This window comes from Bombina bombina, chromosome 7 (genome assembly GCF_027579735.1).
Source record: "Bombina bombina isolate aBomBom1 chromosome 7, aBomBom1.pri, whole genome shotgun sequence".
Classification (NCBI taxonomy): Eukaryota; Metazoa; Chordata; class Amphibia; order Anura; family Bombinatoridae; genus Bombina; species Bombina bombina.
The window spans coordinates 183063687-183091004 of NC_069505.1; positions in this window are offsets into that span (position 1 = coordinate 183063687).

A 27318-nucleotide genomic window follows, 5' to 3' on the forward strand; every position below is an offset into this window, starting at 1 on the left:
AAGCAACAAAGTTTACCACTAAGCCATCATGGGACACTGTGATTGGTCAAGGCTGGATCAGACATCACAGAATTTATATATTTATTTAGTTTCTTTTTAAAAGGACATAAAGTGCATCTTTTTTTTTTTCTTTTTTTTTATAACAATTGTGCTTGTCCCATGCTTCATAGAGTGGTCAAATAGCTAATGTGAAGGCAACTTGCAACAGTTTGAAAACCTAGGATACAGAATTTCATTTTTGGCCGCTCTAGGGAGAGTGGGGACAAGTACAATTTTTGCATAAAGTAAGAGGTGTATTATGTCTCTTTAAGTAAATAGAATAGAATTGGCAAAACACCATTTTTCCTTGAAACGCTATTAGTCTGTTAATTGGTGGACATGGAAAAGAAAAATTAGATACTGCCGTAAAAGGCTGGAACCTAACTCCCAAGCTCCTGCTTGCAAGCACGGGAGGCTACCCACTAGACCACAGAGATAGACAATGCTTGCATCTGGCAGGATTGATGCTCATTATTTTGTTGATTTTTAGACCATGCATTCTTTAGACAGTTTATGTGGAGTAAAGAGATTATTTGTTTTAAAGAACATTAAACACACTCCCTTTTGTGTGCAAATTGTGCTTGTCCCATACTCCATAGTGAGGAGAGGAGACTGAGGAGAGGAGACTGAATGGGAAAAAACATAGGGAGGGGAGAAGACTGGGTGGGCAGGAAATGTGGGTGGGCAGGGTAAAATAGGAGGGGAGGAGACTGGATTGGAAAAACATAGGGAGGGGAGGAGACTGGAAGGGAAAAACATAGGAAGGGGAGGAGACTGGAAGGGAAAAACATAGGAAGGGGAGGAGACTGGATGGGAAAAATAGGGGAGGAAGTGGAATGGGGGAAAACATAGGGAGGAGAGGAGACTGAATGGGGGAAAACATAGGGAGGGGAGGAGACTGAATGGGGGAAAACATAGGGAGGGGAGGAGACTGGATGGGAAAAACATAGGAAGGGAGGGATACTGGAAGGGAAAAACATAGGAAGGGGAGGAGACCAGATGAGAAAAATAGGGGAGGAAGCTGAATGGGGGAAACATGGGAGGGAAGGAGACTGGATGAGAGAAATTGGAGGGGAGGAGACCGGAAGGGGAGGATACTCGGTGGGGAAAAAGTAGAGATGTGGATAGGCTAGAAAAAATGGGAGGGGGAGGAGACTGGTTAGGAAAAAGGGATCTAAAGGAGGAGGGGACTGGATGGGGGAAAATGGAGGGAGGAGACTGTGGGAACAAAGTAGGGATCTGGATGGGAAAGGAGACTGGGTAAAAAGTCTGGGACCTGTTTTATTTTTGTTTGTTTGTTTTGTTTTTAAATCACGATAGGGAAGGGTAGCGGGAGTAAAAGGGAGAGCTGTCTGTTTGGGAAAAAATAGGATACGGATCTGGATTGGGAGGAGGCAGGTTGGTAAAATTAGTATGTGGTTGAGGGAGGGGACTATTTGAGAAAAGAATATAAAGATATGGATCTGGTGTGAGTGTAGGGGGGTTGAGAAGGAATGGGATGTGTCGTCTGGAGGGGTATATGGTTGGGAAAAAGTAGAGGGAGAGGAGGTAGATCGAAATTGTGATGGAATTATGTGATGGAAGAGCAGATAGTATCAGTAGGGCACACAGAGGGGTTTAATAGGTAGGATCATCTAGAAAGAAGATGTGCTGTCAGAGATGTAAAACATGAATGTAACATCAGAATGTGGTGGTTTCTGGGATTATTAGAATGGGGTGTAGGGATTGTAATGATTGTGAGAGAGGATCTGCAATAAGGAAGGTGGGCTAGTAGGAATGTGTAAAGAGTGAGATCAGAATGGATCTGGCAGATCTACAATAGGCTTTGGGACATAGGGCTGTGGAAGAGATCTGTGAGGCAAGATCTGATTTACAAGAGAGTTTGGGCAATATGGTAACATGTGGGAACTAGTGAGGTGGAAGGGCAATATATAGCTATACTGATCGGTTCCAGCAGTATTAGTGGCTTAGGCCCCTTCTACTTTTCAAATGAGAGAAATTCTAAGGCTTACATGAATTGGCCGACATTGACAATTTGTGGGTTAGATATAGATTCTAGTGCCCATGTGGCATCGGTTGATGTGTATGTGTGTGGGTGTTTATTTCTCCACAAGTCAAAGGAAAGGAGTGTAGGGCCTGTCAATGAGATAGTTTTTACTATAGCTAGAAGAATGGCTTTGGGCGGGGAAGCTAGGATGCTCTGTAAGCCTTCAAAGCAAATGTTCTGGGACACCATAAAGTAAGGGCCTCTCCTTGCACTGCTGCAGGGATCACAGATGTACTTTCTTTTTTTATGGACATGGGTTGCTGTGTTCAGGCAGTAGCTCTCAGACAGCAAAGAAACCATATGATTTCATCAGAAACAAAGAAGAAGACCTGTATCCTTTGGATTGCTAGTTGCAAAGGGGGACACAACATGCAGAACCGTTCAGAAAGTCAACCGTTTGCTTGCAAGGCTGCTAAGCAGGGCACCGGGTGAAACAAGGCCAGTAGCCATTATTTTTTCTGATTTTATGCCATGAATGCTTGGCAGATGACTTAGCTAACCATTAAGCTATAATTATCCGTCCTACAGAGGGCAGACAGGGCCGGTACCCATCACTTTTTCTGATTTTAGACCATTAAAGGGACATGAAAGTCAACATTTTTCATTCGTGATTCAGACAAGACATACAATTTTAAACAGCTTTCCACTTTGCTTCTATTATCTCATTTTCTTTGTTCTAAGTGGTAGCCTTTGATGGAAAAAAGCATACAGTACCTAGGTAGGCTCAGGAACAGCAATGCACTTCTGGGAGCTTGCTGCTGATTGGTAGCTGCACATATTTGCCTCTTCTCATTGGCTCACTCAATAGGTTCAGCTAGCTTCCAGAAGTGTGTTGTTGTTGCTTCAACGAAGGATATCAAAAGAATAGACCAAATTTGACAATAGAAGTTAATTGGTAAGTACAATTGTATGCTCTGTCTGATGCACAAAATGTTTCTTTAATGCAAGAAAGATTGTCTGAACAGTAAAGTGATGACACGTGCCAAGGGAATAAAATAGATATAAGTTTGCTACACCCAAAAAAAATCATCTTTGCACCAGAGTCAACAACTAGGCCACAACAGTAAAGAGATGGCTTTCTGTAAGAAAATAAAATAGAGTCAAATAACATTTCCAAAACAAACATTAACATTCAGCCTGCTAGAAGAACATGCACCATGAAGAACCTGCACCAGATGATGTTTTACAAACTTCCACTGGTAGCTCAGGTACGCTAAGCACTGCACCACCACGGAGTCCTATGCTTGACCCTGTCTGGGCAACTACCAAATCTGTTTATGATTTTGGACAATTAATAAGGAAACAGCAGTAACTGAGATCATTTGCTTTAAACAGCATTAAAGGGACATGAAACCCAACATTTTTCTTTCATGATTGAGGTAGAACATACAATTTGAAACAACTTTCCCCTTTACTTCTATTATCAAATTTGTTTCATTCTCTTGGTAGCATTCATTTGTTGAAGGAGCAGCAATGCACTACTGGTCCCTAGCTGACCCCATGGGTGAGCCAATGACAATAGGCATATATATGCAGCCACCAATCAGCAGCTAGCATCCAGGTGTTTTGCTGCTCCTGAGCTTCCCTAGGTTAACCCTTCAACAAACGATAACAACTTTATGCTTTGAATCATGAATGTCTAATTATGATTTCACTGTCCCTTTAACTGCATCTTCCTTTTGTTAAAAAAATACAATTAAAAAATAAAAATTGTGCTTGTCTCATGCTCTATAAAGACGTCAAAATGCAAATTTGGTCGCCTGCAAATCATGATTTAGCCAAGGCAATTTGTAAACCATCAGCCAAAAGGGAACACGCTGTAAGCAACATCTAGTCACAGCTGGATTTGAACTCTTGACCTTCAGCTTTGAAGGCAACAAAGTTTACCACTAAGCCATCATGGGACACTATGATTGGTCAAGGCTGGATCAGGCATCACAGAATTTATATATTTATTTAGTTTCTTTTTAAAAGGACATAAAGTGCGCACGCTGTAAGCAACATCTAGACTCAGCTGGATTCGAACTCTTGACCTTCAGCTTTGAAGGCAACAAATTTTACCACTAAGCCATCATGGGAAACTATGGTTGGTCAAGGCTGGATCAGGCATCACAGAATTTATATATGTATTTAGTTTCTTTTTAAAAGGACATAAAGTGCACACGCTGTAAGCAACATCAAGACTCAGCTGGATTCAAACTCTTGACCTTCAGCTTTGAAAGCAACAAAGTTTAGCACTAAGCCATCATGGGACACTATGATCGGCCAAGGCTGGATCAGGCATCACAGAATTTATATTTTTATTTAGTTTCTTTTTAAAAGGACATAAAGTGCGCACGCTGTAAGCAACATCTATAAACAGCTGGATTCGAACTCTTGACCTTCAGCTTTGAAGGCAACAACGTTTACCACTAAGCCATCATGGGACACTATCATTGGTCAAGGCTGGATCAGGCATCACAGAATTTATATATTTATTTAGTTTCTTTTTAAAAGGACATAAAGTGCACACGCTGTAAGCAACATCTAGTCACAGCTGGATTTGAACTCTTGACCTTCAGGTTTGAAGGCAACAAAGTTTACCACTAAGCCATCATGGGACACTGTGATTGGTCAAGGCTGGATCAGGCATCACAGAATTTATATATTTATTTAGTTTCTTTTTAAAAGGACATAAAGTGCATCTTTTTCTTTTTCTTTTTTTTTTATAACAATTGTGCTTGTCCCATGCTTCATAGAGTGGTCAAATAGCTAATGTGAAGGCAACTTGCAACAGTTTGAAAACCTAAGATACAGAATTTCATTTTTGGCCGCACTAGGGAGAGTGGGGACAAGTACAATTTTTGCATAAAGTAAGAGGTGTATTATGTAAATAGAATAGAATAAAATTGGCAAAACACCATTTTTCCTTCAAATGCTATTAGTCTGTTAATTGGCGGACATGGAAAAGAAAAATTAGAAACTGCAGTAGAAGGTGAAATCAAACTCCCAAGTTCCTGCTTGCAAGCACGGGAGGCTAGCCACTAGACCACTGAGATAGACAATGCTTGCATCTGGCAGGATTGATGCTAATTATTTTGTTGATTTTTAGACCATGCATTCTTTAGACAGTTTATGTGGAGTAAAGAGATTATTTATTTAAAGAACATTAAACACACTCCCTTTTGAGTGCAAATTGTGCTTGTCCCATGCTCCATAGTGAGGTCATAAAGCAAACTTGTGAATGATTCAAATGATCACATAGTTGGTTTAGGCAATTTGCCACATTTTAAAAACCTAGTTCACATTTTTTGCTTTTTGGCCCCTCTAGGGAGAGTGGGGCAAGTACATTCTTTACGCAAAAACAAGAGGCGTTTTATGTCTATTTAAGTAAATAAAATAGAATACAATTTGTAAAAGATATTTTATCTCTAGAAGGCTATTTGCAAAGTTATTAGAAGGGGATGGAAAGCCAACAGCTAGCAGTCTCAGCCGTATTCAAACTCTCAACCTTTCACTTACTAGGCGGGCCAGTTTACCACTTAGCTACAACAGCCTGCTAATAGTTTAAAAGCCAGGGCCAATTCCTATCAATATCCTATTCAGTCAGGCAAGCCAGCCAGTCAGTAGACAAGGTGCCATCACAGAACTGCTGTGGTGGAGCAGTGGTAAGGTCACAATATGCTATGGAAAGGTATAAATAACATATATGTAATATGATATGGGTACAGGTATAATAATGGTTAAATATAATTGGGGGTCAATAAATATATCATAGGGGAAACAAATAATAGGGGGTAGAGGGATATAGGATGGAAGAGTCTATGAAGAATAACTGATAGAATGGGGAGAGGAGGAGACTGTAGGGGGAAAACATAGGGAGGAGAGGAGACTGAGGAGAGGAGACTGAATGGGAAAAAACATAGGGAGGGGAGAAGACTGGGTGGGCAGGAAATGTGGGTGGGCAGGGTAAAATAGGAGGGGAGGAGACTGGATTGGAAAAACATAGGGAGGGGAGGAGACTGGAAGGGAAAAACATAGGAAGGGGAGGAGACTGGAAGGGAAAAACATAGGAAGGGGAGGAGACTGGATGGGAAAAATAGGGGAGGAAGTGGAATGGGGGAAAACATAGGGAGGAGAGGAGACTGAATGGGGGAAAACATAGGGAGGGGAGGAGACTGAATGGGGGAAATCATAGGGAGGGGAGGAGACTGAATGGGGAAAAACATAGGAAGAGGAGGAGACTGGATGGGAAAAACATAGGAAGGGGAGGAGACTGGAAGGGAAAAACATAGGAAGGGGAGGAGACTGGATGGGAAAAATAGGGGAGGAGACTGAATGGGTGGAAAACATAGGGAGGGGAGGAGACTGAATGGGGGAAAACATAGGGAGGGGAGGAGACCGGATGGGAAAAATAGGGGAGGAAGCTGAATGGGGGAAACATGGGAGGGAAGGAGACTGGATGAGAGAAATTGGAGGGGAGGAGACCGGAAGGGGAGGATACTCGGTGGGGAAAAAGTAGAGATGTGGATAGGCTAGAAAAAATGGGAGGGGGAGGAGACTGGTTAGGAAAAAGGGATCTAAAGGAGGAGTGGACTGGATGGGGGGAAATGGAGGGAGGAGACTGTGGGAACAAAGTAGGGATCTGGATGGGAAAGGAGACTGGGTAAAAAGTCTGGGACCTATTTTTTTTTTGTTTGTTTGTTTGTTTTGTTTTTAAATCACGATAGGGAAGGGTAGCGGGAGTAAAAGGGAGAGCTGTCTGTTTGGGAAAAAATAGGATACGGATCTGGATTGGGAGGAGGCAGGTTGGTAAAATTAGTATGTGGTTGAGGGAGGGGACTATTTGAGAAAAGAATCTAAAGATATGGATCTGGTGTGAGTGTAGGGGGGGTTGAGAAGGAATGGGATGTGTCGTCTGGAGGGGTATATGGTTGGGAAAAAGTAGAGGGAGAGGAGGTAGATCGAAATTGTGATGTAATTATGTGATGGAAGAGCAGATAGTAGCAGTAGGGAACACAGAGGGGTTTAATAGGTAGGATCATCTAGAAAGAAGATGTGCTGTCAGAGATGTAAAACATGAATGTAACATCAGAATGTGGTGGGTTTTGGGATTATTAGAATGGGGTGTAGGGATTGTAATGATTGTGAGAGAGGATCTGCAATAAGGAAGGTGGGCTAGTAGGAATGTGTAAAGAGTGAGATCAGAATGGATCTGGCAGATCTACAATAGGCTTTGGGACATAGGGCTGTGGAAGAGATCAATGAGGCAAGATCTGATTTACAAGAGAGTTTGGGCAATATGGTAACATGTGGGAACTAGTGAGGTGGAAGGGCAATATATAGCTATACTGATCGGTTCCAGCAGTATTAGTGGCTTAGGCCCCTTCTACTTTTCAAATGAGAGAAATTCTAAGGCTTACATGAATTGGCCGACATTGACAATTTGTGGGTTAGATATAGATTCTAGTGCCCATGTGGCATCGGTTGATGTGTATGTGTGTGGGTGTTTCTTTCTCCACAAGTCAAAGGAAAGGAGTGTAGGGCCTGTCAATGAGATAGTTTTTACTATAGCTAGAAGAATGGCTTTGGGCGGGGAAGCTAGGATGCTCTGTAAGCCTTCAAAGCAAATGTTCTGGGACACCATAAAGTAAGGGCCTCTCCTTGCACTGCTGCAGGGATCACAGATGTACTTTCTTTTTTTTTTTTTTCTTTTTTTTTTTAATTGTAGATTTTTTTATTTGTATCCCAGCAGAAACCCTTTTACAAAAAAATAAAATTCTAATTTTTTTTTTTTCTACAAACAATTATTTCTTGAAGACAATAAGTACAGTCTTGCATACCATATGTAATACAAAAATAACATACATTTACAAGGTTTCTTTAAACACCACATATTGTTATATAATGAAAAAGCAGAAACCTCTAAATTTGATTAAGATATCCTCATAGAAGTCTAAGGTCACTCTTGAACCTGAGCATTTGGGTGCTGAAAGATGGAGGAAAACATAATTATCTGAACGTCACTTTTGTACATAGAAAAATTCTTGTAGAGAAAAAAAAATGTAAAGAGAATCTACTGAAACCTCTATTTTAGTATTTAACATCCTCCTGTTAATATAGTGGCCACTCTTGGACCTATACATTTTCATGAAAGGTAGAGGAGGTAGACTATCATGAAATAGAGCCACTTAAGGGCTGATATAAGTCATGTGTACAGCATAGTTGAGTACTATGATGGGGTCACTTTTGGGCTTTCTATATAGGAAATAGCAAGACAGAGCATAGAGCAGGAGGCACTCTTACCTACATATAACCATCTGGTATACAGATAACTTCTTATACTAAAGCTATGGTATAGATAAGCCTATAGTGTAACACATATAATATACTATGGAGCAAGCAGACATATAATATGGAGCTTATATAGGAATATAAAGATATAATTAACCCTAGGGGCTACTCTAAATCCTATGCAATTCACCAAAGTGATGAGGCACAATCTTGCAGTGAGGCTATTTGTGGAGCTATATGTACCATAAGTCCACAATAAAATTATACAAGTGATCCTGGTCATTAGAGTTAGTTAGACCAGAGCATATGTAAATCCACTGCTCGCTATGTAGCTACTATAAAACAATTGCAATTTCCACTTAATACACCTATATACACTGAACTGGTTAGGAAAGAGTGCTCTAATGCAGAATGGTCAGGCTGATAGGCAGAACTCAGTTGGGGGAAAACTATTAAATTTAGTGAGCTAAGTATCACAGAAATATCTCAATAACTTATGAGCAAACTTATAACTGGAACCTGGGTGAATTTTACAGCTAAAACATATGGAATAACATTGTCTGCAGTTTCACATCATTGCTATATAAAGTGAATATAAAAATTTATTATTTGGGTATAATATTAACTTATACCAAGAAACCTCTACCTGGGCTCAACTATCCTAAATAACCAATACTACTGTGGCAAAGTGCCGTCTCATTTTTATATCCCTTATCTAACCAGTCCATGGCATGTGAATGTAGTGGTAAAGTTTAATGAAGTGTCTTCTCCAAACATCCAGGAGTTATATAAACTGTTGACAAGTTATTAAAGAGTGCAGCATATATGTTTAAAGGGGGATACATGCACTACAGATAAGGGTTAATTCTCTGGCACATAAATCTGTAGGCTGCCGCTGAACTAACAGTTCAAAGATCAACATGGAAAATATAAAACAAGGGTTAAAATGGCACAGAAGTGATTAAGAACAGATGTTTTCTGTGTTGTAGTAAAGATAAGGAGAGAAGCCCTCGCAAATAAATCTTTTGAAGCTCCCGCTGCTTCGGCAGCTAGCAGCACGGCAACAGATCCTAGTGTGAGGAGGGGAAATAATTTAGGAATACAATGTGCCAGCTAAATGTAGTGTGCAGAAAATTGTCTGTAACAGGCTTAACAAAAAAAGAAGAGTTCTGACCTTGTTTGGGAGTAGAACACACAACGTCTGCCATATGAGTTTCAGTAAAGTAAAAATCTACTTGCTGTGTAACTTGATAATGCTACCAATCTAAAATGTTGCAAGACATTTTCACTATATAAAAACCGGAACATAATTAGCACCTACAACAGATATTAGCAAAATAAACTGCTGATATTTAAACATGAATAATAATTAAAAAAAATACATAATATATTATCCCAGCCAGTATAGGATACAACCTTACAGCATAAGAGAAAACCTTTAGTCTGAAAGTAAGAAGAGAAATGTTCCTTCACCAACAGACAAGTGGATATGCCGGTTAGTCTACTCCAACTGTTCTGGTCGGATGCAACCAAGTCCGGTGGCCAAGTGAATAAAACAGACTTACTATTAATAGAACTTCGGATTAACAAAATTCTCATGGACTCAATAGTTTGTTTGTCCATGACAATACGTGAGAAGGTGCAGTTGAAAGTAATATCTAAATGCTACAGTTTTCCCAATCTCAGCATTTTTAATCCTGTGACCCAAATAAAAGTCCTGGTTTACTAGGTACAGTTTTTTACCCCACTCCGTGTCTCGCATCTAAGGAAGCACTGACCTGGGTATTGCGCCCCAAATTGAGATAATGCAGATTCCAATCAATGGGCTTCAGTGAGCGGTCTAATTGCACACTGCATGTGTTAGCTGGAACTTTAGCCAATGTCAGGTATAAGTTATTGGCAGTCTCCTTCAGACAATCAACAGGCCAACAGGAAACAGGTGCATCGCTGTACCAAACTATGATGTCTACATTCCCAGCTGAGGGTATAGCATTTAACAGAGTAATATCTCTGGTGAAATCTCTTGCAGTGTATCCAGGGAAGGAGGCAGAACATAGTGGACCATGTTCGGCAATCGCCCATACACCTCTTTCACCATTAAACCTTGTCTGCTCTCCAGCTCCTGTAAAGTAGGCTTGGGTTCCGCTACCACCAGGCCTGATGACCCCCCAGGGTATCCACATGGAGCCGTCACCATATCGGCAAATGGGTAAGCATCTTCTTGGTAATTCTCCTGCTCTTCTGCAGTGTTTTCTAGGTCTGTAAACCGGCAAATATTATCAGGATTAGGTATTTTATATGCCTGGTAAATGGCCTCAGTGATGCGTTCAAGTTGTTGCTGCAGCAGGGAGCTGAGGACGCCAACCAGGAGATCCTCCTGGATTGCCATTTGATCCGCGGTATTGTACACTTTAGTTGTGCTGTAGTTTTTGCTTCTCCTTTGTTTGCCACATTAGGGCATTGGCCACACAATAGGTGCGGCAGTGGTGAGGACAAATGAGGCTTCAAATATAGGGGAAGGCCTCAGAAGAAAAGGTCCGGTACTGAGGGCTAGGAAGCCGCACCACAAACCAAAACCCTAATTAATGGGTCAGAGTGCCTTCAGTCAAGTTTCTCCACCGTATTAAATAGCTTGTCGCTAATATTTCAGCTGAAATTGAGTAAGAATTGGTGGATGAGCCAGGAGCTGAAGCTCAGTGCGACCATTAAGATGGCCGCTGCCCGGAAGTCCCCATACTTTCTTTTTTTTTATGGACATGGGTTGCTGTGTTCAGGCAGTAGCTCTCAGACAGCAAAGAAACCATATGATTTCATCAGAAACAAAGAAGAAGACCTGTATCCTTTGGGATGCTAGTTGCAAAGGGGGACACAACATGCAGAACCGTTCAGAAAGTCAACCGTTTGCTTGCAAGGCTGCTAAGCAGGGCACCGGGTGAAACAAGGCCAGTAGCCATTATTTTTTCTGATTTGATGCCATGAATGCTTGGCAGATGACTTAGCTAACCATTAAGCTATAATTCTCCGTCCTACAGAGGGCAGACAGGGCCGGTACCCATCACATTTTCTGATTTTAGACCATTAAAGGGACATGAAAGTCAACATTTTTCATTCGTGATTCAGACAAGACATACAATTTTAAACAGCTTTCCACTTTGCTTCTATTATCTCATTTTCTTTGTTCTCGTGGTAGCCTTTGATGGAAAAAAGCATACAGTACCTAGGTAGGCTCAGGAACAGCAATGCACTTCTGGGAGCTTGCTGCTGATTGGTAGCTGCACATATTTGCCTCTTCTCATTGGCTCACTCAATAGGTTCAGCTAGCTTCCAGAAGTGTGTTGTTGTTGCTTCAACGAAGGATATCAAAAGAATAGACCAAATTTGACAATAGAAGTTAATTGGTAAGTTGTTATACAATTGTATGCTCTGTCTGATGCACAAAATGTTTCTTTAATGTAAGAAAGATTGTCTGAACAGTAAAGTGATGACACGTGCCAAGGGAATAAAATAGATATAAGTTTGCTACACCCCAAAAAAATCATCTTTGCACCAGAGTCAACAACTAGGCCACAACAGTAAAGAGATGGCTTTCTGTAAGAAAATAAAATAGAGTCAAATAACATTTCCAAAAGAAACATTAACATTCAGCCTGCTAGAAGAACATGCACCATGAAGAACCTGCACCAGATGATGGTTTACAAACTTCCACTGGTAGCTCAGGTACGCTAAGCACCGCACCACCACGGAGTCCTATGCTTGACCCTGTCTGGGCAACTACCAAATCTGTTTATGATTTTGGACAATTAATAAGGAAACAGCAGTAATTGAGATCATTTGCTTTAGCATTAAAGGGACATGAAACCCAACATTTTTCTTTCATGATTGAGGTAGAACATACCATTTGAAACAACTTTCCCCTTTACTTCTATTATCAAATTTGTTTCATTCTCTTGGTAGCATTCATTTGTTGAAGGAGCAGCAATGCACTACTGGTCCCTAGCTGACCCCATGGGTGAGCCAATGACAATAGGCATATATATGCAGCCACCAATCAGCAGCTAGCATCCAGGTGTTTTGCTGCTCCTGAGCTTCCTTAGGTTAACCCTTCAACAAACGATAACAACTTTATGCTTTGAATCATGAATGTCTAATTATGATTACACTGTCCCTTTAACTGCATCTTCCTTTTGTTAAAAAAATACAATTAAAAAATAAAAATTGTGCTTGTCTCATGCTCTATAAAGACGTCAAAATGCAAATTTGGTCGCCTGCAAATCATGATTTAGCCAAGGCAATTTGTAAACCATCAGCCAAAAGGGAACACGCTGTAAGCAACATCTAGTCACAGCTGGATTTGAACTCCTGACCTTCAGCTTTGAAGGGAACAAAGTTTACCACTAAGCCATCATGGGACACTATGATTGGGCAAGGCTGGATCAGGCATCACAGAATTTATACATGTATTTAGTTTCTTTTTAAAAGGACATAAAGTGCTCACGCTGTAAGCAACATCTAGACTCAGCTGAATTCGAACTCTTGACCTTCAGCTTTGAAGGCAACAAAGTTTACCACTAAGCCATCATGGGACAGTATGAATGGTCAAGGCTGGATCAGGCATCACAGAATTTATATTTTTATTTAGTTTCTTTTTAAAAGGACATAAAGTGCGCACGCTGTAAACAACATCTAGACTCATCTGGATTCGAACTCTTGACCTTCAGCTTTGAAGGCAACAAAGTTTACCACTAAGCCATCATTGGACACTATGAAAGGTCAAGGCTGGATCAGGCATCACGGAATTTATATTTTTATTTAGTTTCTTTTTAAAAGGACATAAAGTGCGCACGCTGTAAGCAACATCTAGACTCAGCTGGAATCGAACACTTGACCTTCAGCTTTGAAGGCAACAAAGTTTACCACTAAGCCATCTTGGGAAACTATGGTTGGTCAAGGCTGGATCAGACATCACATAATTTATATATGTATCTAGTTTCTTTTTAAAAGGACATAAAGTGCACACGCTGTAAGCAACATCTAGAAACAGCTGGATTCGTACTCTTGACCTTCAGCTTTGAAGGTAACAACTTTTACCACTAAGCCATCATGGGACACTATGATTGGTCAAGGCTGGATCAGGCATCACAGAATTTATATAATTATTTAGTTTCTTTTTAAAAGGACATAAAGTGCACACGCTGTAAGCAACATCTAGTCACAGCTGGATTCAAACTCTTGACCTTCAGGTTTGAAGGCAACAAAGTTTACCACTAAGCCATCATGGGACACTGCGATTCGTCAAGGCTGGATCAGGCATCACAGAATTTATATATTTATTTAGTTTCTTTTTAAAAGGACATAAAGTCCATCTTTTTTTTTTTCTTTTTTTTTATAACAATTGTGCTTGTCCCATGCTTCATAGAGTGGTCAAATAGCTAATGCGAAGGCAACTTGCAACAGTTTGAAAACCTAGGATACAGAATTTCATTTTTGGCCGCACTAGGGAGAGTGGGGAGAAGTACAATTTTTGCATAAAGTAAGAGGTGTATTATGTCTCTTTAAGTAAATAGAACAGAATTGGCAAAACACCATTTTTCCTTGAAACGCTATTAGTCTGTTAATTGGCGGACATGGAAAAGAAAAATTAGATACTGCAGTAGAAGGTGGAACCGAACTCCCAAGCTCCTGCTTGCAAGCATGGGAGGCTAACCACTAGACCACAGAGATAGACAATGCTTGTATCTGACTATCTGGCAGGATTGATGCTCATTATTTTGTTGATTTTTAGACCATGCATTCTTTAGACAGTTTATGTGGAGTAAAGAGATTATTTGTTTTAAAGAACATTAAACACACTCCCTTTTGTGTGCAAATTGTACTTGTCCCATGCTCCATAGTGAGGTCATAAAGCAAACTTGTGAATGATTCAAATGATCACATAGTTGGTTTAGGCAATTTGCCACATTTTAAAAAACTAGTTCACATTTTTTGCTTTTTGGCCCGTCTAGGGAGAGTGGGGCAAGTACATTCTTTACGCAAAAACAAGAGGCGTTTTATGTCTATTTAAGTAAATAAAATAGAATACAATTTGTAAAAGATATTTTATCTCTAGAAGGCTATTTGCAAAGTTATTAGAAGGGGATGCAAAACCAACAGCGAGAAGTCTCAGCCGTATTCAAACTCTCAACCTTTCACTTACTAGGCAGGCCAGTTTACCACTTAGCTACACCAGCCTGCTAATAGTTTAAAAGCCAGGGCCAGTTCCTATCAATATCCTATTCAGTCAGGCAAGCCAGCCAGTCAGTAGACAAGGTGCCATCACAGAACTGCTGTGGTGGAGCAGTGGTAAGGTCACAATATGCTATGGAAAGGTATAAATAACATATATGTAATATGATATGGGTACAGGTATAATAAAGGTTAAATATAATTGGGGGTCAATAAATATATTATAGGGGAAACAAATAATAGGGGGTAGAGGGATATAGGATGGAAGAGTCTATGAAGAATAACTGATAGAATGGGGAGGGGAGGAGACTGGAGGGGGAAAACATAGGGAGGAGAGGAGACTGAGGAGAGGAGACTGAATGGAAAAAACATAGGGAGGGGAGAAGACTGGTTGGGCAGGAAATGTGGGTGGGCAGGGTAAATTAGGAGGGGAGGAGACTGGATTGGAAAAACATAGGGAGGGGAGGAGACTGGAAGGGAAAAACATAGGAAGGGGAGGAGACTGGAAGGGAAAAACATAGGAAGGGGAGGAGACTGGATGGGAAAAATAGGGGAGGAAGTGGAATGGGGAAAACATAGGGAGGAGAGGAGACTGAATGGAGGAAAACATAGGGAGGGGAGGAGAATGAATGGGGGAAAACATAGGGAGGGGAGGAGACTGAATGGGGAAAAACATAGGAAGATGAGGAGACTGGATGGGAAAAACATAGGAAGGGGAGGAGACTAGAAGGGAAAAACATAGGAAGGGGAGGAGACTGGATGGGAAAAATAGGGGAGGAGACTGAATGGGGGAAAACATAGGGAGGGGAGGAGACTGAATGGGGTAAACATAGGGAGGGGAGGAGACCGGATGGGAAAAATAGGGGAGGAAGCTGAATGGGGAAAACATGGGAGGGAAGGAGACTGGATGAGAGAAATTGGAGGGGAGGAGACCGGAAGGGGAGGATACTCGGTGGGGAAAAAGTAGAGATGTGGATAGGCTAGAAAAAATGGGAGGGGGAGGAGACTGTTTAGGAAAAAGGGATCTAAAGGAGGAGGGGACTGGATGGGGGGAAAATGGAGGGAGGAGACTGTGGGAAAAAAATAGGGATCTGGATGGGAAAGGAGACTGGGTAAAAAGTCTGGGACCTGTTTTTTTTTTTGTTTATTTGTTTTTTTTTTAAATCACGATAGGGAAGGGTAGCAGGAGTAAAAGGGAGAGCTGTCTGTTTGGGAGAAAATAGGATACGGATCTGGATTGGGAGGAGGCAGGTTGGTAAAATTAGTATGTGGTTGAGGGAGGGGACTATTTGAGAAAAGAATATAAAGATATGGATCTGGTGTGAGTGTAGGGGGGGTTGAGAAGGAATGGGATGTGTCGTCTGGAGGGGTATATGGTTGGGAAAAAGTAGAGGGAGAGGAGGTATATCGAAATTGTGATGGAATTATGTGATGGAAGAGCAGATAGTATCAGTAGGGCACACAGAGGGGTTTAATAGGTAGGATCATCTAGAAAGAAGATGTGCTGTCAGAGATGTAAAACATGAATGTAACATCAGAATGTGGTGGGTTCTGGGATTATTAGAATGGGGTGTAGGGATTGTTATGATTGTGAGAGAGGATCTGCAATAAGGAAGGTGGGCTAGTAGGAATGTGTAAAGAGTGAGATCAGAATGGATCTGGCAGATCTACAATAGGCTTTGGGACATAGGGCTGTGGAAGAGATCTGTGAGGCAAGATCTGATTTACAAGAGAGTTTGGGCAATATGGTAACATGTGGGAACTAGTGAGGTGGAAGGGCAATATATAGCTATACTGATCGGTTCCAGCAGTGTTAGTGGCTTAGGCCCCTTCTACTTTTCAAATGAGAGAAATTCTAAGGCTTACATGAATTGGCCGACATTGACCATTTGTGGGTTAGATATAGATTCTAGTGCCCATGTGGCATCGGTTGATGTGTATGTGTGTGGGTGTTTCTTTCTCCACAAGTCAAAGGAAAGGAGTGTAGGGCCTGTCAATGAGATAGTTTTTACTATAGCTAGAAGAATGGCTTTGGGCGGGGAAGCTAGGATGCTCTGTAAGCCTTCAAAGCAAATGTTCTGGGACACCATAAAGTAAGGGCCTCTCCTTGCACTGCTGCAGGGATCACAGATGTACTTTCTTTTTTTATGGACATGGGTTGCTGTGTTCAGGCAGTAGCTCTCAGACAGTAAAGAAACCATATGATTTCATCACAAACAAAGAAGAAGACCTGTATCCTTTGGATTGCTAGTTGCAAAGGGGGACACAACATGCAGAACCGTTCAGAAAGTCAACCGTTTGCTTGCAAGGCTGCTAAGCAGGGCACCGGGTGAAACAAGGCCAGTAGCCATTATTTTTTCTGATTATATGTTATGAATGCTTGGCAGATGACTTAGCTAACCATTAAGCTATAATTCTCCGTCCTACAGAGGGCAGACAGGGCCGGTACCCATCACTTTTTCTGATTTTAGACCATTAAAGGGACATGAAAGTCAACATTTTTCATTTGTGATTCAGACAAGACATACAATTTTAAACAGCTTTCCACTTTGCATTTATTACACTAGCTTCCAGAAGTGTGTTGTTGATGCTTCAACGAAGGATATCAAAAGAATAGACCAAATTTGACAATAGAAGTTAATTGGTAAGTTGTTATACAATTGTATGCTCTGTCTGGTGCACAAAATGTTTCTTTAATGCAAGAAAGATTGTCTGAACAGTAAAGTGATGACACGTGCCAAGGGAATAAAATAGATATAAGTTTGCTACACCCAAAAAAAATCATCTTTGCACCAGAGTCAACAACTAGGCCACAACAGTAAAGAGATGGCTTTCTGTAAGAAAATAAAATAGAGTCAAATAACATTTCCAAAACAAACATTAACATTCAGCCTGCTAGAAGAACATGCACCATGAAGAACCTGCACCAGATGATGGTTTACAAACTTCCACTGGTAGCTCAGGTACGCTAAGCACCGCACCACCACGGAGTCCTATGCTTGACCCTGTCTGGGCAACTACCAAATCTGTTTATGATTTTGGACAATTAATAAGAAAACAGCAGTAATTGAGATTATTTGCTTTAAACAGCATTAAAGGGACATGAAACCCAACATTTTTCTTTCATGATTGAGGTAGAACATACAATTTGAAACAACTTTCCCCTTTACTTCTATTATCAAATTTGTTTCATTCTCTTGGTAGCATTCATTTGTTGGGCAGGAAATGTGGGTGGGCAGGGTAAATTAGGAGGGGAGGAGACTGGATTGGAAAAACATAGGGAGGGGAGGAGACTGGAAGGGAAAAACATAGGAAGGGGAGGAGACTGGAAGGGAAAAACATAGGAAGGGGAGGAGACTGGATGGGAAAAATAGGGGAGGAAATGGAATGGGGGAAAACATAGGGAGGAGAGGAGACTGAATGGAGGAAAACATAGGGAGGGGAGGAGACTGAATGGGGGAAAACATAGGGAGGGAAGGAGACTGAATGGGGAAAAACATAGGAAGAGGAGGAGACTGGATGGGAAAAACATAGGAAGGGGAGGAGACTGGAAGGGAAAAACATAGGAAGGGGAGGAGACTGGATGGGAAAAATAGGGGAGGAGACTGAATGGGGGAAAACATAGGGAGGGGAGGAGACTGAATGGGGGAAAACATAGAGAGGGGAGGAGACCGGATGGGAAAAATAGGGGAGGAAGCTGAATGGGGGAAACATGGGAGAGAAGGAGACTGGATGAGAGAAATTGGAGGGGAGGAGACCGGAAGGGGAGGATACTCGTTGGGGAAAAAGTAGAGATGTGGGAGGGGGAGGAGACTGGTTAGGAAAAAGGGATCTAAAGGAGGAGGTGACTGGATGGGGGGAAAATGGAGGGAGGAGACTGTGGGAACAAAATAGGGATCTGGATGGGAAAGGAGACTGGGTAAAAAGTCTGGGACCTGTTTTTTTGTTTGTTTGTTTTGTTTTTAAATCACGATAGGGAAGGGTAGCGGGAGTAAAAGGGAGAGCTGTCTGTTTGGGAAAAAATAGGATACGGATCTGGATTGGGAGGAGGCAGGTTGGTAAAATTAGTATGTGGTTGAGGGAGGGGACTATTTGAGAAAAGAATATAAAGATATGGATCTGGTGTGAGTGTAGGGGAGGTTGAGAAGGAATGGGATGTGTCGTCTGGAGGGGTATATGGTTGGGAAAAAGTAGAGGGAGAGGAGGTAGATCGAAATTGTGATGGAATTATGTGATGGAAGAGCAGATAGTATCAGTAGGGCACACTGAGGGGTTTAATAGGTAGGATCATCTAGAAAGAAGATGTTCTGTCAGAGATGTAAAACATGAATGTAACATCAGAATGGTGTTGTTCTGGAATTATTAGAATGGGGTGTAGGGATTGTAATGATTGTGAGAGAGGATCTGCAATAAGGAAGGTGGGCTAGTAGGAATGTGTAAAGAGTGAGATCAGAATGGATCTGGCAGATCTACAATAGGCTTTGGGACATAGGGCTGTGGAAGAGATCTGTGAGGCAAGATCTGATTTACAAGAGAGTTTGGGCAATATGATAACATGTGGGAACTAGTGAGGTGGAAGGGCAATATATAGCTATACTGATCGGTTCCAGCAGTGTTAGTGGCTTAGGCCCCTTCTAATTTTCAAATGAGAGAAATTCTAAGGCTTACATGAATTGGCCGACATTGACAATTTGTGGGTTAGATATAGATTCTAGTGCCCATGTGGCATCGGTTGATGTGTATGTGTGTGGGTGTTTCTTTCTCCACAAGTCAAAGGAAAGGAGTGTAGGGCCTGTCAATGAGATAGTTTTTACTATAGCTAGAAGAATGGCTTTGGGCGGGGAAGCTAGGATGCTCTGTAAGCCTTCAAAGCAAATGTTCTGGGACACCATAAAGTAAGGGCCTCTCCTTGCACTGCTGCAGGGATCACAGATGTACTTTCTTTTTTTTATGGACATGGGTTGCTTTGTTCAGGCAGTAGCTCTCAGACAGCAAAGAAACCATATGATTTCATCAGAAACAAAGAAGAAGACATGTATCCTTTGGATTGCTAGTTGCAAAGGGGGACACAACATGCAGAACCGTTCAGAAAGTCAACCGTTTGCTTGCAAGGCTGCTAAGCAGGGCACCGGGTGAAACAAGGCCAGTAGCCATTATTTTTTCTGATTTTATGCCATGAATGCTTGGCAGATGACTTAGCTAACCATTAATCTATAATTCTCCGTCCTACAGAGGGCAGACAGGGCCGGTACCCATCACTTTTTCTGATTTTAGACCATAAAAGGGACATGAAAGTCAACATTTTTCATTTGTGATTCAGACAAGACATACAATTTTAAACAGCTTTCCACTTTGCTTCTATTATCTCATTTTCTTTGTTCTCGTGGTAGCCTTTGATGGAAAAAAGCATACAGTACCTAGGTAGGCTCAGGAACAGCAATGCACTTCTGGGAGCTTGCTGCTGATTGGTAGCTGCACATATTTGCCTCTTCTCATTGGCTCACTCAATAGGTTCAGCTAGCTTCCAGAAGTGTGTTGTTGTTGCTTCAACGAAGGATATCAAAAGAATAGACCAAATTTGACAATAGAAGTTAATTGGTAAGTTGTTATACAATTGTATGCTCTGTCTGATGCACAAAATGTTTCTTTAATGCAAGAAAGATTGTCTGAACAGTAAAGTGATGACACGTGCCAAGGGAATAAAATAGATATAAGTTTGCTACACCCAAAAAAAATCATCTTTGCACCAGAGTCAACAACTAGGCCACAACAGTAAAGAGATGGCTTTCTCTAAGAAAATAAAATAGAGTCAAATAACATTTCCAAAAGAAACATTAACATTCAGCCTGCTAGAAGAACATGCACCATGAAGAACCTGCACCAGATGATGGTTTACAAACTTCTACTGGTAGCTCAGGTACGCTAAGCACCGCACCACCACGGAGTCCTATGCTTGACCCTGTCTGGGCAACTACCAAATCTGTTTATGATTTTGGACAATTAATAAGGAAACAGCAGTAATTGAGATCATTTGCTTTAGCATTAAAGGGACATGAAACCCAACATTTTTCTTTCATGATTGAGGTAGAACATACAATTTGAAACAACTTTCCCCTTTACTTCTATTATCAAATTTGTTTCATTCTCTTGGTAGCATTCATTTGTTGAAGGAGCAGCAATGCACTACTGGTCCCTAGCTGACCCCATGGGTGAGCCAATGACAATAGGCATATATATGCAGCCACCAATCAGCAGCTAGCATCCAGGTGTTTTGCTGCTCCTGAGCTTCCCTAGGTTAACCCTTCAACAAACGATAACAACTTTATGCTTTGAATCATGAATGTCTAATTATGATTTCACTGTCCCTTTAACTGCATCTTTCTTTTGTTAAAAAAATACAATTAAAAAATAAAAATTGTGCTTGTCTCATGCTCTATAAAGACGTCAAAATACAAATTTGGTCGCCTGCAAATCATGATTTAGCCAAGGCAATTTGTAAACCATCAGCCAAAAGGGAACACGCTGTAAGCAACATCTAGTCACAGCTGGATTTGAACTCTTGACCTTCAGCTTTGAAGGTAACAAAGTTTACCACTAAGCCATCATGGGACAATATGATTGGGCAAGGCTGGATCAGGCATCACAGAATTTATATTTTTATTTAGTTTCTTTTTAAAAGGACATAAAGAGCGCACGCTGTAAGCAACATCTAGACTCAGCTGGATTTGAACTCTTGACCTTCAGCTTTGAAGGCAACAAAGTTTACCACTAAGCCATCATTGGACACTATGCTTGGTCAAGGCTGGATCAGGCATCACAGAATTTATACATGTATTTAGTTTCTTTTTAAAAGGACATAAAGTGCGCACGCTGTAAGCAACATCTAGACTTTCAGCTTTGAAGGCAACAAAGTTTACCACTAAGCCATCATTGGACACTATGATTGGTCAAGGCTGGATCAGGCATCACAGAATTTATATTTTTATTTAGTTTCTTTTTAAAAGGACATAAAGTGCGCACGCTGTAAGCAACATCTAGACTCAGCTGGATTCAAACTCTTGACCTTCAGCTTTGAAGGCAACAAAGTTTACCACTAAGCCATCATGGGAAACTATGGTTGGTCAAGGCTGGATCAGGCATCACAGAATTTATATATGTATTTAGTTTCTTTTTAAAAGGACATAAAGTGCACACGCTGTAAGCAACATCTAGAAACAGCTGGATTCGTACTCTTGACCTTCAGCTTTGAAGATAACAACTTTTACCACTAAGCCATCATGGGACACTATGATTGGTCAAGGCTGGATCAGGCATCACAGAATTTATATATTTATTTAGTTTCTTTTTAAAAGGACATAAAGTGCACACGCTGTAAGCAACATCTAATCACAGCTGGATTCGAACTCTTGACCTTCAGGTTTGAAGGCAACAAAGTTTACCACTAAGCCATCATGGGACACTGCGATTCGTCAAGGCTGGATCAGGCATCACAGAATTTATATATTTATTTAGTTTCTTTTTAAAAGGACATAAAGTGCATCTTTTTTTTTTCTTTTTTTTTTATAACAATTGTGCTTGTCCCATGCTTCATAGAGTGGTCAAATAGCTAATGCGAAGGCAACTTGCAACAGTTTGAAATCCTAGGATACAGAATTTCATTTTTGGCCGCACTAGGGAGAGTGGGGAGAAGTACAATTTTTGCATAAAGTAAGAGGTGTATTATGTCTCTTTAAGTAAATAGAACAGAATTGGCAAAACACCATTTTTCCTTGAAACGCTATTAGTCTGTTAATTGGCGGACATGGAAAAGAAAAATTAGATACTGCAGTAGAAGGTGGAACCGAACTCCCAAGCACCTGAGGCTACCCACTAGACCACAGAGATAGACAATGCTTGCATCTGGCAGGATTGATGCTCATTATTTTGTTGATTTTTAGACCATGCATTCTTTAGACAGTTTATGTGGAGTAAAGAGATTATTTGTTTTAAAGAACATTAAACACACTCCCTTTTGTGTGCAAATTGTGCTTGTCCCATGCTCCATAGTGAGGTCATAAAGCAAACTTGTGAATGATTCAAATGATCACATAGTTGGTTTAGGCAATTTGCCACATTTTAAAAAACTAGTTCACATTTTTTGCTTTTTTTTTTCTCTAGGGAGAATGGGGCAAGTACATTCTTTACGCAAAAACAAGAGGCGTTTTATGTCTATTTAAGTAAATAAAATAGAATACAATTTGTAAAAGATATTTTATCTCTAGAAGGCTATTTGCAAAGTTATTAGAAGGGGATGCAAAACCAACAGCGAGCAGTCTCAGCCGTATTCAAACTCTCAACCTTTCACTTACTAGGCGGGCCAGTTTACTACTTAGCTACAACAGCCTGCTAATAGTTTAAAAGCCAGGGCCAGTTCCTATCAATATCCTATTCAGTCAGGCAAGCCAGCCAGTCAGTAGACAAGGTGCCATCACAGAACTGCTGTGGTGGAGCAGTGGTAAGGTCACAATATGCTATGGAAAGGTATAAATAACATATATGTAATATGATATGGGTACAGGTATAATAAAGGTTAAATATAATTGGGGGTCAATAAATATATCATAGGGGAAACAAATAATAGGGGGTAGAGGGATACAGGATGGAAGAGTCTATGAAGAATAACTGATAGAAAGGGGAGGGGAGGAGACTGGAGAGGGAAAACATAGGGAGGAGAGGAGACTGAGGAGAGGACACTGAATGGGAAAAAACATAGGGAGGGGAGAAGACTTGGTGGGCAGGAAATGTGGGTGGGCAGGGTAAATTAGGAGGGGAGGAGACTGGATTGGAAAAACATAGGGAGGGGAGGAGACTGGAAGGGAAAAACATAGGAAGGGGAGGAGACTGGAAGGGAAAAACATAGGAAGGGGAGGAGACTGGATGGGAAAAATAGGGGAGGAAGTGGAATGGGGGAAAACATAGGGAGGAGAGGAGACTGAATGCAGGAAAACATAGGGAGGGGAGGAGACTGAATGGGGGAAAACATAGGGAGGGGAGGAGACTGAATGGGAAAAACATAGGAAGAGGAGGAGACTGGATGGGAAAAACATAGGAAGGGGAGGAGACTGGAAGGGAAAATCATAGGAAGGGGAGGAGACTGGATGGGAAAAAAGATAATTTATGCTTACCTGATAAATTCCTTTCTCCTGTAGTGTAGTCAGTCCACGGGTCATCCATTACTTATGGGATATTAACTCCTCCCCAACAGGAAGTGCAAGAGGATCACCCAAGCAGAGCTGCTATATAGCTCCTCCCCTCTACGTCACACCCAGTCATTCGACCGAAAACCAAACGAGAAAGGAGAAACTATAGGGTGCAGTGGTGACTGGAGTATAATTTAAAAATTTAGACCTGCCATAAAAAACAGGGCGGGCCGTGGACTGACTACACTACAGGAGAAAGGAATTTATCAGGTAAGCAAAAATTATGTTTTCTCCTGTTAAGTGTAGTCAGTCCACGGGTCATCCATTACTTATGGGATACCAATACCAAAGCTAAAGTACACGGATGACGGGAGGGACAGGCAGGATCTTTATACGGAAGGAACCACTGCCTGAAGAACCTTTCTCCCAAAAACAGCCTCCGAAGAAGCAAAAGTGTCAAATTTGTAAAATTTGGAAAAAGTATGAAGAGAAGACCAAGTTGCAGCCTTGCAAATCTGTTCAACAGAGGCCTCATTCTTAAAGGCCCAAGTGGAAGCCACAGCTCTAGTAGAATGAGCTGTAATCCTCTCAGGAGGTTGCTGTCCAGCAGTCTCATAGGCTAAACGTATTATGCTACGAAGCCAAAAAGAGAGAGAGGTAGCAGATGCTTTTTGACCTCTCCTCTGTCCAGAATAAACGACAAACAGGGAAGAAGTTTGGCGAAAATCTTTAGTTGCCTGTAAATAAAATTTCAGGGCACGGACTACGTCTAGATTGTGCAGAAGTCATTCCTTCTTTGAAGAAGGTTTAGGGCACAATGATGGAACAACAATCTCTTGATTGATATTCTTGTTAGTGACTACCTTAGGTAAGAACCCAGGTTTAGTACGCAGAACTACCTTATCTGAATGAAAAATCAGATAAGGAGAATCACAATGTAAGGCTGATAACTCAGAGACTCTACGAGACTAGGAAATAGCCATTAAAAACAGAACTTTCCAAGATAATAGCTTGATATCAATGGAATGAAGGGGTTCAAACGGAACACCCTGTAAAACGTTAAGAACTAAGTTTAAGCTCCACGGTGGAGCTACAGTCTTAAACACAGGCTTAATCCTAGCCAAAGCCTGACAAAAAGCCTGAACGTCTGGAACTTCTGACAGACGTTTGTGTAAAAGGATGGACAGAGCTGAGATCTGTCCCTTTAAAGAACTTGCAGATAAACCCTTTTCTAAACCTTCTTGTAGAAAAGACAATATCCTAGGAATCCTAACCTTACTCCATGAGTAACTCTTGGATTCGCACCAGTGTAAGTATTTACGCCATATCTTATGGTAAATTTTCCTGGTAATAGGTTTCCTAGCCTGTATTAAGGTATCAATTACTGACTCCGAAAATCCACGCTTTGATAAAATCAAGCGTTCAATTTCCATGCAGTCAGCTTCAGAGAAATTAGATTTTGATGTTTGAAAGGACCCTGAATTAGAAGGTCCTGTCTCAGAGGCAGAGACCAAGGTGGACAGGATGAGATGTCCACTAGATCTGCATACCAGGTCCTGCGTGGCCACGCAGGCGCTATTAGAATCACTGATGCTTTCTCCTGTTTGATCCTGGCAATCAGACGAGGAAGCATCGGGAAGGGTGGAAACACATAAGCCATCCTGAAGGTCCAAGGTGCTGTCAAAGCATCTATCAGGACCGCTCCCGGGTCCCTGGACCTGGACCCGTAACAAGGAAGCTTGGCGTTCTGGCGAGACGCCATGAGATCCATATCTGGTTTGCCCCAACGTCGAAGTATTTGGGCAAAGACCTCCGGATGAAGTTCCCACTCCCCCGGATGAAAAGTCTGGTGACTTAGGAAATCCGCCTCCCAGTTCTCCACGCCTGGGATGTGGATCGCTGACAGGTGGCAAGAGTGAGACTCTGCCCAGCGAATTATCTTTGATACTTCCATCATCGCTAGGGAACTCCTTGTCCCTCCCTGATGGTTGATGTAAGCCACAGTCGTGATGTTGTCCGACTGAAACTTGATGAACCTCAGAGTTGCTAACTGAGGCCAAGCCAGAAGGGCATTGAGAACTGCTCTCAATTCCAGAATGTTTATTGGAAGGAGACTCTCCTCTTGAGTCCATGATCCCTGAGCCTTCAGGGAATTCCAGACAGCGCCCCAACCTAGTAGGCTGGCGTCTGTTGTTACAATTGTCCAGTCTGGCCTGCTGAAGGGCATCCCCCTGGACAGATGTGGCCGAGAAAGCCACCATAGAAGAGAATCTCTGGTCTCTTGATCCAGATTCAGCATAGGGGACAAATCTGAGTAATCCCCATTCCACTGACTTAGCATGCACAATTGCAGCGGTCTGAGATGCAGGCGTGCAAAAGGAACTATGTCCATTGCCGCTACCATTAAGCCGATTACCTCCATGCATTGAGCCACTGACGGGTGTTGAATGGAATGAAGGACACGGCAAGCATTTAGAAGCTTTGTTAACCTGTCCTCTGTCAGGTAAATTTTCATTTCTACAGAATCTATAAGAGTCCCCAAGAAGGGAACTCTTGTGAGTGGTAAGAGAGAACTCTTCTCCTCGTTCACTTTCCACCCATGCGACCTTAGAAATGCCAGTACTAACTCTGTATGAGACTTGGCAGTTTGGAAGCTTGACGCTTGTATCAGAATGTCGTCTAGGTACGGAGCTACCGAAATTCCTCGCGGTCTTAGTACCGCCAGAAGAGAGCCCAGAACCTTTGTAAAGATTCTTGGAGCCGTAGCCAACCCGAAGGGAAGAGCTACAAACTGGTAATGCCTGTCTAGGAAGGCAAACCTTAGATACCGGTAATGTTCTTTGTGAATCGGTATGTGAAGGTAAGCATCCTTTAAATCCACTGTGGTCATGTACTGACCTCTTTGGATCATGGGTAAGATTGTCCGAATAGTTTCCATTTTGAACGATGGAACTCTTAGTAATTTGTTTAGGATCTTTAAATCCAATATTGGTCTGAAGGTTCCCTCTTTTTTGGGAACCACAAACAGATTTGAGTAAAACCCTTGTCCGTGTTCCGATCGCGGAACTGGGTGGATCACTCCCATTAGTAAAAGGTCTTGTACACAGCGTAGAAACGCCTCTTTCTTTATCTGGTTTGTTGACAACCTTGAAAGGTGAAATCTCCCTTGTGGAGGAGAAGCTTTGAAGTCCAGAAGATATCCCTGAGATATGATCTCCAACGCCCAGGGATCCTGGACATCTCTTGCCCAAGCCTGGGCGAAGAGAGAGAGTCTGCCCCCCACTAGATCCATTTCCGGATCGGAGGCCCTCACTTCATGCTGTCTTAGGGGCAGCAGCAGGTTTTCTGGCCTGCTTGCCCTTGTTCCAGGTCTGGTTAGGTTTCCAGCCTTGTCTGTAGCGAGCAACAGCTCCTTCCTGTTTTGGAGCAGAGGAAGTTGATGCTGTTCCTGCCTTGAAGTTACGAAAGGCACGAAAATTAGACTGTCTAGCCCTTGGTTTGGCTCTGTCTTGAGACAGGGCATGGCCTTTACCTCCCATAATATCAGCGATAATTTCT